Genomic DNA, 12,090 nt, shown 5'->3' with positions numbered 1-12,090 from the left:
CACCCTCCTCCCGTTAAAGAAAAAACCTAATGGGGATCCCACGGACCTTAGTAAGCTTCGTCCGATTTCTCTGTTGGCAGTGCCAGGCAAAATGTTTGAGAAAGTAATCCAGCGGCAGTTAAGTAAATTTACTGAAGAAAATAGGATATTGCATGAGACGCAATCAGGCTTTAGACCCGGCTTCAGCACTGAGACAGCACTGATTGAGGTGGCAGAGTCAGTGAGGTGGTCGATGGATTCAGGAAACTCAGCAATGCTGGTACTCCTGGATCTGTTGGCTGCCTTTGATACTGTCGACCACGCAAGGCTGTTGAGGCGACTGGCTGAGGTAGTCATCCAGGACCAGGCACTGGGGTGGATACAGTCGTATCTGACTCAGAGAACCCAGAAGGTGGCACTGGGGACCGTATCTTCAACACCTAAGGTCCTCAGCTGTGGAGTCCCCCAGGGGTCGGCACTCAGCCCACTATTATTTAATATCCACCTGGCTCCACTTTTCACGCTGATTGCCAATTGGGGGGTCAAGGCAATTTCTTATGCCGATGACACCCAACTGGTGTTTCCGTATTCGGAGGTGTCGCAGGGGTCCTTTTCTAGTTTCAAGGGCTGTCTCCAAGACGTTGCGTGCTGGATGAACACAAATAAATTAAAACTTAATGCAAACAAGACGGAAGTGATCGTTTTTGGCAAAGGCTCCCCTCCACCCTCGGAGTTTTGGTGGCCGGCGGAGATGGGACAGGCCCCTTCGCCTAGCCAAACGGCAAAAAATCTGGGGGTGCGGTGGGACGACAGTTTGTCCTTTGCCTCGCACATCCAGCAGGTATTTGGTTGCTGTCTGTGTAAGTTGAGGAATCTTCGGAAGATTCTGCGACTTTTACCAGAGGGCTGTCGAAAAACAGTAATCCATGCCACAGTGACATCGAGGCTGGATTACGCAAACGGCCTTTATCTGGGCCTACCAAAGTACCTAATTCAGCGGTTGCAACTGTTCCAGGATGCGGCTGCGAGACTGTTAATGCGGATTCCGTTTATGCATTCGGTCTCTCCGCACCTTCTCTCACTTCACTGGTTACCAGTAGCCAGCAGGATCAAATTTAAGGCACTCACATTGGCCTTTAGATCTCTGTATGGCACCTGCCCAAATTACCTAAAAGCTAGGCTGCCGAGATACACCCAGGCCCGCTCTCTCCGCTCCAACTGCCGCGTGCAGCTTGCATTTCCAAGAGCAAAAAGGGTTCGGTTGGGAGGACAAACTTTCTCAGCCAATGTGGCGGCACTATGGAATTCCCTGCTCCCAGCACTCCAGCAGGCCCCCTCCGAGTCCTGCATTAAGCAGATGCTGAAGACCTGGCTCTTCAACCAACCGCCCTAGGCACTTGACGTCTGGCCCTTTGACCATGCCTGTTCTTCTAGCGCCGGGACACCTCCGTGTGAGGTAGCTGTTCGCGCTCTATAAAATGCTGTATTATTATTATTATTATTATTACACAGGTCAAGGTTTTTCCTCACTTAACAAAGTATAGCCATGTCTGAAGAGGGTGGTTTGGAAATATGTTCTTGGTGAAGCCAGTAGGTCTAGCTGTTGCACCAACCATTATCACTGCAGTAACCGGTTACAATAATACCCATGGGGTGGCCAGATTCGGCAATACCAATGACCCTACTTCTTTCCCTAAAAGAGAACGGTCAGCATTCTTTTTTTTTCTTTCTGTTAATTGGTTGCATGATGTGTTTCTTTACGTTTAGCAAACAATTTCAATTAATTCTTGGGTTCTTTAAAGCTTACATGTTTTTTTTAAATATATTTTCTCTTCTTTGTTTCAAGGTTATCTCTAAGACCAGTTTATTTATGTGTAGAGGAATCACAGCTCATATAGAATATAGGAAACTTTCTATCCAAGGGACCCACAGAAGAGCGTCCTAATGGGGTTCTTTGTTCCCAAATGTGACGAAAAAAAGGAAAAGAAATTAACAAACAAGAACGGTCACTTATTGTTCATCTCAGGACTGTTCTTTCTTCAGGAAATTGGAGAGGAGGCTAAAACATAAGGACTCTTACCTCATCGTTCCAATTTGTCATGAGCACAAGAGGTTCCTTTAATTTCACTGGCACATCAGACTTTCAACTTTATGTCTCACCCCTTTCATTCTGTTCTCTGCTCCATCTTTCACCAGGTTTCTCAGTATGATCCAAAAAGGACCCTTCCAGAGACTAACGTACACCAGGCAATTGACCAGAAAGGTAGGGTTTTTGGCACTGTCTATCTAAGCCATATGTCCATGGCCCCTTCATTAACTTGCATGCTAATGATTAAAGATAAGGCATTTAAGGTCCTATCTCTCTTTAGGGACCAAGTACCTTTCTACAAAAGCTACTCAAGATGAGATGCCATGGTGACACGACTAATTAGTTCTCAGGGAATGGTGGTACTATCTTTGCCAGATCCCAGATCAGAGGGCATATTTACTACTATGTAACACAACACAGGGTAGCATGCAAAGTTGCTGCGATGCATTGAGTGAAAGGGAGTCAGCAGAAATGCTCCATATTTACAAACGTATTACGCATTTTTGCGCTCTCATTCTGCTACTGCACTCTGTGCAGACTAGCGCCAATGCAGGCACCCTTGCACCATAATGGAGACTTGCACAAAAAACAATAATTAGAGGCATTTTTTATTCTTTCTATGTGTGCTGCAGAACGATTAGCATGTAGCAAGGAGTAATATGTTTATTTCTCCTCGTTACGCCTCACTGGGGATGGTGTAGTATTTTGACATGTTCCCAGGTTTATTAGCGTTAGTAAATCTGGGAAAGTGCCAAAATCCATGGCAACGGCCAAGACCCACACATGGAACGCCTCCCCGGCGCAAAGTAACGCAAGGCAACGCAATGCGCTGTATAGTTGACATGCGTGGGCATAGATGTCTCACACCGTTTTGAAATAAACGTATTTCTGTTTGCTGCGCATAACGCTTTTCTGTTTCAGATGCCAGAGTCACTACTGTGCTCAATTAAAATGTTATTCTTTGCTAGCTTACATTTTGAAGGTCGTAGAGCAGCAATTATTTGGTTTGGACACTGACATCAACACTCACAGTAGATGAGAAACTGAGGAGATGAATACTCCTTTGTGAGATATTGTGAACGTCGCAGTGATAGAAGACGTTGGCTCATTATTATTCTCGAGAAGGAGACCAACACAAAGTACAGAGAGAACACTGAGTTTTGTGGGAACCTGAAGACTGTGTCATTCAGAAAAAATGTGTGAAACTTGTTACTTAGTTAGATCACTTGCCCCTGTCCACTTTTGCCGGTGGACGTCCTTTCTCTTTTCTTGAGTCCAATACTTCTTATTTTTCTGCTCATAGAGACACTATCAAGAGTAAGCACATTGCTTCTAATTTGAATTATAACCTTTATCTGTTTTTTCTTTCAATGCTATATTTGCTGACACCTGCTTTTGATGAATTTCCCTTACCTGCCCACAAATTTAGCTTAGAAATAGGGAATTTCCTCAATGAAAACAAGTCTTCGCCTTCATTTGCATATGTTACAGTTTATTATGCAATATACTTATTACTATTTGAACCGCTTGGATCATACTGACGTATGTTGTATTCAGGTGAACATCGATTTTTGCCTGATTGCTTGGAGATTGTAGCTTTACTAATCAGTTAATAAACCTTAATTGTTTTGCAATCTGTTCCTCTTTATCGTTACTGTGGGGCAAAATCTGCTTCACTGTCAATGCAATGTTAACCCCTTCGAGGCTAATGACGAGCCGGGCTCGTCATGGCGCTTACCTGTCGTGCGCGGATGACAAGGCCAGCTCGTCATGTAACGCGGTAATTTCAAATCTGCCGCGCACAGCGGGAAAAGCCGCCGCAGCGATGCGGTTAATGACTTTGTGATCTTCGCCTCAGTACTATATAGAGATTCCTCTGGGTGGACCAAGTTAGCTCGATGAAAATACCATCCATATCTCATCTGCTAACCCCTGTTCACCCAGGAAACAACTGGTGAAATCTTCATGGAGAAAACAAACAAAAATTGAGGGAAATATGTACAAATCTGTGCAAAAACACAGATTTCTCAGTCAATAATATCACATCTGGAAATTATTACATCCAGCAGTATTGGTATTACCGCATCAGGAGGTCAGTGACACAAGTAATGAGAGCCCTGGGGTACTTTATTGCTGAGTTCTGCAACTCATTGGTGTGGAATAGATTGCTGTAAGTGTTTCATCTCTTGGAGTGTTGGCTGAGCGGAGATCTGAAGTGTTATCATTAAAATAGACACAAATCCCAGTCACAGGTAAAGAAGCCTTAGAGCACATCAAGACAGCAGGTCAGTGTGCCCACCTAGAAGAAGCTAACATTTATTTTTCTTCTTTGCTGTAAGTCAATATTAAATGTCGAGGTAAGATCTTTGATGGTGACCAAGAACTGCCTTACTAGAAAAATGCATGTTTTTTCTCCAAGAAACACCCAGCACAGTACCTCTCAGGTCACTCCAAGTAGTAATAAGAGAATTGTGCAAATTCACAGGTGCAGTCAAGTGCAAAGTGGTTCTAAAAGTAAACCCCAAGCTTTGGAAACTTTGATGCACTTTACAACTGTCTGTGGCAGCAACATCGAAAAACACTTGCTGCTCAGTAGAGCACTCTTCACTAGTCTCTACTATTAAAGCGCTTCACGAAGAGAGTCTCCTCACAACCAGCTCTATAATGACATGGTCTTGCAAGAGCACACATGTATATACTCACCAGTACAAAAATAGTAGGCTGTCCAACAAGTCTACTTTTGGATGGATCACACTTCATTTGACTATGTGTTCTCCTTAAAGCAGCTAAATTGAGAACAACTATACATTAAGCTTCATGTCTCACTGACCGTGCTTAATGAATCTCTCCTTTTAGCTGACTCTTCGCAGTGCACATACACAAGATCATGCCTCTAAGTATTCACTCTATAGTGATAAGCTACTCAACTTCAATTGAATCTTATCTCTCTCTGGAAATGCTGGAACTGTCTTGCATAGACATGCTTCCTCAGGCTTGTTCCAGGATCCACAGTGACCATCTATTCAGCCTTGTTTGCATCTTTTTCTGCTGGTGGCCCGGCAGCGTTTTGCTACCTAGACATGTCTCCCAGGCATCCTCTGGGCACTGTGTCTCTCCATGGATGAAGAATATCCTTTGATGGTCAACCTGGCATCCGGTCAGCCACTTGTCTCTCCTCACGCCCCTTCACGACCCTAATGTTATTTTAGTACTTCTTTCTTTTATCTTTTGTTCTAATTTCCATGTATTAGTTGCAGAGGTTACCTGGCCTATTTTTTATTTATTTTGATTTTGCTTCTTTATTTAAGCATTACTTTTGGCAGTCTCATTTTCTTTGGTCAATTTTGCCTAACATCCTAGGAGGAGCCAAGCCTTACTTCCTTCTCCCCCTAAGACGCCTGCTCCTCTGCCCATTTATAAATATAGCTCCAGTGCAAATATTCTACTTGTATGCCAAAGGTAAGCCTGTTTGCACCTGCTCATACTCCGGCCATGCCTAGCGCTGAGTTCCTTGGTCTGTTTTAGCTAGAGCACTGTTTCCGCCTGGCTTATCTTCCCTACTCGCTTTGCTTTCTAGACCCTGCCGTTAGGTCCTCTCTCTGCTCTACGATGGACCCTAACAAGACTGTCAGCCCTTTATCATGTATTTTATGTAAAAGGCCTGTTAACATACAATACTCATCTGAAAACAAAGGAACAGCCACCTTGAAGACCACTCTCATTTTCTTTTCGATACATGTTAGATCACTCCCAAAGCTTAGACGGAATAAATGGGATTTTATTAGCTGCAATGAGCCAGAAGATTTTTTTCTCACTGAAACCTGGTTAAACGAGGCCTCCTGCCCTGACTTCCCTACTGCCATCCCCGAGGCATTCTCTGTTGTGCCCTATGACAGGACTAACAAATTAGGAGGTTCTTGTTCTAGTTATTTTCTGATCTCACTTTTGTGTACTGTTAACCACTCCATACTCCTCAAGGGTGCTAAATGCATGTTATTCTCTCTCAAAGTATTCAATTTTTTTAATTTACCACTTGCCAGGTCCTAAAAGCAACTTCTGCAGCAACTTAGCTGCTATAATTGCTCCTTATATACGCAAATGCCACGATCTTGGGTGATTTAAATCACCACCTAGACCCACCTTAGTGATTCAGTAACTCTCATTGATGTCCTGTCTGCGCTGGAGCTACCAAAAAAAGTTTCAGCCCCTACTCACTCAGCAGGTCACATTTTCACCCTATCTTTACGAATGTCACCAAGTTATCTGTGGCCGACATTATGCCTTTGGTGTGATCAAACCACCATGATGAGCCTTTCTGCCTCCCCACACAATCGCATCCAAGTCCCTTTCTGCCACCTTTGCTACTAAAAGACCACCAACTAAACTTCTAGTCTGTGAAGGTGATAAGAACTATGGGCTAGATGTTTGAAGCATTTTTGAGGTCGCAAACGGCCTGATTTGCAGAATCGGGCTGTGTGCAACCGCAAAAAGGCTTTTGGCATGTACAAAGCCCAAATTGCGATTCAGTAACTGGTTACTGAATTGCAATTTGGATTTTGCAATTTGATCTTTGAAAGAGGCGTGTTGAGGGCATCCCTTTTAAATAACGAATTGGAATGGTATGTCTTGGACTTGGCCCTTTTTGCAGGGTCATCCCTAAGCTTTTGCCTTTCTCCTAGCCTTTTTCCCTGACATGGTGTTGGTGGTTTTAGGACTCTGGGCACTTAGCACTGCTGTCCAGTGTAAAGTAAGTGTGATCTCTGTGTTACATATGGTTAGATTGGTCTACACCTGTTTGGCCTAATTAATTTACCTGTCAGTCCCTTATAAAGTGGTATCTCATATACCCAGGGCTGGTAAATTAAATGCTACTGGTGGGCTTGCAGCTCTGATTGTGCCACCCACCAAAGTAGACTTTCAAACCTATCTCAGGGCTCTGCCATTGCAGGGCCTGTGCGCGCATTGTAACTGCCGCTATAACGTGGCACCTAAAGTGTGTGCCATGTCTGTGACCCCCCTTTTACTACACGTCATTCACCCCTAAGGTAGGCCTTAGCTAGCCCTATGGGCAGGGTGCATTGTAGGTAAAAGATAGGACATGTACCTTAAGTGTGTGACATTTCCTGGTAGTGACAAACAGCCATTTTGGTTTTTCACTACTGTGGGGCTGCCCTCCCATAGGAATGTATTGGGGATTCCCGGATACGTTTTTCAGTGGTAATTCCTGACATGAGATGAGCAGCGTGGTCAAGTTTAGTATATTTGGAATGGTAATAATAAATGCTGCGCAATGGTGTGCGCAGATTTATTATAACTATTTTAGAAATGCCAATTTTAGAAGTTAGCATTTCTGTGTGCTATGTGTCTGCCTACCTGATGTGAATTACATGCCTGACTTTTGAGTGACAGGGGCTGGTGCGGTGTGTGTGGCTTCAAGAGGGGCAGGGTGAGTCAGCACTAGGTAGAATGGAACATCTGCATTTGGAGTAGCAGGAGGAGTAGTCCCCTGACCCTGAATAGGATTGTGCCTGCCCTGTATAATGCGGCTCCGCCCCTGTGGTGTGTCTGATCACCGAGCCCCCACCTGACAAAGGATAAGAGGAGCCTGGTAAACAGAGTGCTCCAGTTCCCCCCTGAACCAGTTTTTGCTAGTTCCCCCAAGCCCTGTACTGCACCAAAGGAGAATATATGTAGTGGGGCTGTGACCCCATGATGTGTGCTGTTCCTGTACTTGCTGGGGCTTGCTGCTGCTGGGGGCCCAGGAGGAACCGCCCCAAGGGCTTGCCTCCCTGCTGGAGGGCCCTGTGTGCTGGCCTCCCTGGGCCCAGCTGAGCCCCCAGAACTTTGCCTTGGACCTTTTCTTTTTGAAGTCTAGGACCTAGCGCCTCGTGGAGTGCCTCTGTTTTGCTTTGGAGCGCTGAGCTGCGAGGTCTGGAGAGGGAATCCCGATGTAGAAATTCCCCCACATTGTTGTGGGAAGGAGCGGGTGCCCACCCCGCATTCTGTGGCTATTCATGGGTGTCCACCCCGCATTTATGCTTATTTAAGAGGTGGGTGCCCACCCCGCATGTGGTGCCTTTCAAGGGGGGTGCCCACCCCGCATTTTGGTGGTGTTGGGGGGTACCCACCCCGCTTCTGTGATTGTTTTCAAAGCGGGTGCCCAGCCCACATTACGGCCAAAGAGAGCATCACCGCCACGGCCCAGAAGCGAGGCAAGGTGCCTGGTTGTGGGCCAGGCCTGCGCCCCATGCACGTCCGGAGCCTCGTTGGCTACAGGTCGAAGTCCGGTCCCAGGAGAGGGGAACGGGCGAAGTAGAAAGGATCCCCCGTACCGGTCTCTGACCAAAGGAGGAGCTTGAAGACCGGAGCCTCACGCTTCCCCGCAGCAGGGAGGGGCAGAGTCCCCCAGCAGACCCGTTGAGTGGGGCAAGCATTGTTGGTGCTGATCGAGGCACATTGCTGGTACCTATTTCCTGAGCAGACCCGCAAGAGAGCAGGCCGTTCCAACATTGGGGGCAATTTTGTTTAGAGAGCCCCAGAGCGGGGCCCCAGGGTGCCAGTGTCTCCTTTGTCCACAGCTGCACCGTACCAGTGTGGATAGCTGCAACTGTGGCATATTTGCTGGCAGAGCCCCAGTGGGGACCCAAAGGGCACAGTGAGTGCCAGTGCCTCTTTTTATTGTCACAGCTGCACCGCAACTAGCGGCAGCTGCCACATTTTGGCAATATTTGTTTTTAGGGTCCCAGTGGGGGTTCAGAGGGCACAGTGAGTGCCAGTGCCCACAATGATCTGCACAGCTGCACTGCAATTAGCGGCAGCTGCTACATTTAGGCCAGTGCAAATTGTGCACTTTTGATCCTGCTGCAGTGGCAGCCAGCCCTGACATTTAGGACATAGGGCATTTGAGCCCTCTGAGAAGGCCAGTTGGCCAGGGGGTCAGTTGGGTTGGTAGGGCGCCAGGCCCTAATATGAATTATGTGGTGCCTGGAATAAATGTGATTTATGCACCATGATTTATGCTTCTGATGTTTATGTTTAGGAGGTTATTCCCTAATCTGAGGTTTATGCTTATGAAGTTATTGCCTAATGTGTTTATGCTGGTGAGGATATTATTGCCTAATGTGTTTATGCTGGTGAGGATATTATTCCCTAATGTGTTTATGCTGGTGAGGATATTATTACCTAATGTGTTTAGGCTTATGAGGTTGTATTTTATTCCAGATATGAAACTGATTAATTGATATGATTTATGTTGCAGGATATAATGCTGAGTACAGTGTTTTGCCAGTAATTACTGGTTATGTTCTACATTTACTATTTGTGCTTTGTGATGGTTCAGACAGTGGCCCAATTGGCCCTGTCATGTGTATATAATCCCCTGCAAATATTGCCTAGTGCCAGTTGGCACAGTTTATGTATTGTGTGATTACTCTTATAATGTGTTTTGGATAATACAAAGGGAATTTGTATATATAACCTTGTGTGGAGTTCCTTTTGTGGTGTGCCTAGTGTGTTTCTGCTGTGTGTTTGTTGCGCAAACGCTTTACACATAGCCTCTGGGATAAGCCTGACTGCTCGTTCCAAGGTACCAAGGGGGTGAGCAGGGGTTATCTTCAGCGTTTAACTCCCTTGCCCTGACTAGAGTGGTGGTTTCTGCCTGCCTTAGGCGTAAGTCCTAGCCAACCAGAAATCCCATTTCTTTATAACATTTTTATTTTGCAAGGTTTTAAGTAGAAAAAAGGGCAAGAAAGAAGGAGAATAAGAATAAAGGAACAGGCGACATTCCGCCATATATCCCCACACAGGGGGTGCTGTAGAACATTACTGCAAAGAAAAAGACCAAAATTACAGCAAAAGGGACGGCAACTAGCGTTGCAAAAGCAATGCAAGCGTCATTGTTTGCCAATTTCCATCGATCGGGAGGTGCACCCATGTCTCAGTAGCTAGTTCAAGGTTCTCAGAAGTAAAGGGTGTCCCAAACATGATCACAATCATAGAGGAAGGCCGTGCAGTGCGTCTCCATATGCGATTTGTGTCGCAACCAAAAGAAGATCAACAATCCCAACTCAACACCCCACCCACCCCACTACCCCCCCACCCCCGCCCTGTCCCTAGTGGTGGCGACCATCATGCATTCAGAACATCATCATACAGGCAGGCGATTAAATTTGGAAGAGGTGTAGCGCACGAAGCGCTGAGGGGCAAACTGCTGAAGCAAACCTCGAGACAAAAACCTAACTAAGGGTCCCCAGTTGAACATGAAGTTTTTAAATTTCCCCATAAAGATATCTGAAAGTCTCTCCATACTCAGTAATCGCCACAGCCGTGCATGCCATAAAGAAATGGCCGGAGCTGTCGGGCTTTTCCAGGCGGCTGCCAAAGTCAATTTGGCCGCCCCAAGGCACAGCCATATAATGCGTTTATCAGCTCTCGTTTGATGTTCAAGTTGCGGATCTCTAAGTCCCAACAGGACAAATTCCATTGCATCTGGGATTGGGTAACCCATCACATCCTTGATGTGGGAGAGGATCTCGGACCAGAATGGCCGGATGGTGGGGCAATCCCACCAGATGTGGCTGAAGTCACCCAACATCCCGCAGCCTCGCCAACACTTATCCGAGGTCGTTGGAAATATCCGATGTAATTTGGAAGGATACAGATACCAATCAAAAATAAGCTTCATATGAGCCTCTCTAAGATCTGTGGAATGATTATGTGCCGCCACATCTCACCAGAGGCTCCTCCATTCGTTGTCAGAAATGTCCCTCCCTAATGTATTCTCCCAGTGGTCCATATATCGAGGTCGGGGCGCACCGCGGTGTCTAGTAGTAACCCATAAAGGAAGGAGATCGTCCCCTTCATGGTGGACGTGCGAAGAATAAAAGTTTCAAACTTCATCAATGGTCTAGTAGCGGCATCCACCACCCCAGGTGACGTTGCCCAGTGGAGGAGCTGAAGATGACGAAAGCGCTCATTAGGCATAACACCATAGTCCCGCATACAATTATGGAAGGTAAGAGGCGTTGTACCGTGAAACAGGTGGGTGAGGGCCCTACAACTACCCTCTCTCCAGACACCAAAGGGTCCATCCGTCAGTGCCGGAGGAAAAGCCGGATTGAAATGGATAGGAGTAAATGGGGACGGGAATGTGGTCCATCGATCGTCGCCACTGACCGTGTCCCAGATTTTCAACACCATGCTGGTGGGGGTGCTAATATACGCGTTTCTGGGCCGGTCCACCTTAGGTTTCCAGGCTAGGTCCCAGATGGATCTTCCGGCCACACTCCGATCCATATGGAGCCAGTGCTTCTCTGAAAGCTGTTGGGACCATTCCACCAGTACTCTTAATTGGGCAGCCTTATAATACAAGTGCATGTCCGGGAACCCCACCCCTCCTTCCACCCACGGACGTCGAAGAACCGCATAAGAAAGTCGCGCCCGACCGCCTTGCCAGACAAATTTCAACATCAAGGTCTTAAGCCGACGGAAATAATCCACCCCTATCGAAATGGGCAGTGCCTGGAAGAGATATAGGAGTTTAGGTAGGAGGACCATTTTAAGCGCATGAATCCTACCCAACCACAAGATATATTTCGGTTTCCATCTCTCCAGCTCCGCACGTATCGCCGCCAGCATCGGAGGGAAGTTGGCCTGAAACAGTGCGCCCAGGGTAGAGGTCAGCCTCACACCCAGATATAACAGGGATGAGGTCGACCATGAGAGTGGAGTAAGCGACCGAATCCGGTGCACCTCTTCGGGCGGTAGAGTCAGGTTCAGAATATACGATTTATCGAAGTTGACTCTGAACCCTGCCACCGTTTCAAAATCAGAAAGCACTGCATGGACATGGGGTAACGATAGCGCCGGATCCCGAACCGAAAGTAACACGTCGTCCGGGAAGAGCGAAATCTTGTGTTGTTCACCCGTAAAGGGGAGGCCCAAGATCTGTTCGTTCTCCCGAATCGCTAGGGCCAAGGGTTCTATCCTTAGCGCGAAGAGAAGTGGCGAGAGCGGGCAACCCT

This window comes from Lissotriton vulgaris, chromosome 8 (assembly GCF_964263255.1).
Source record: "Lissotriton vulgaris chromosome 8, aLisVul1.2, whole genome shotgun sequence".
Lineage (NCBI taxonomy): Eukaryota > Metazoa > Chordata > Amphibia > Caudata > Salamandridae > Lissotriton > Lissotriton vulgaris.
Note: the sequence above shows the minus strand (reverse complement) of the source record.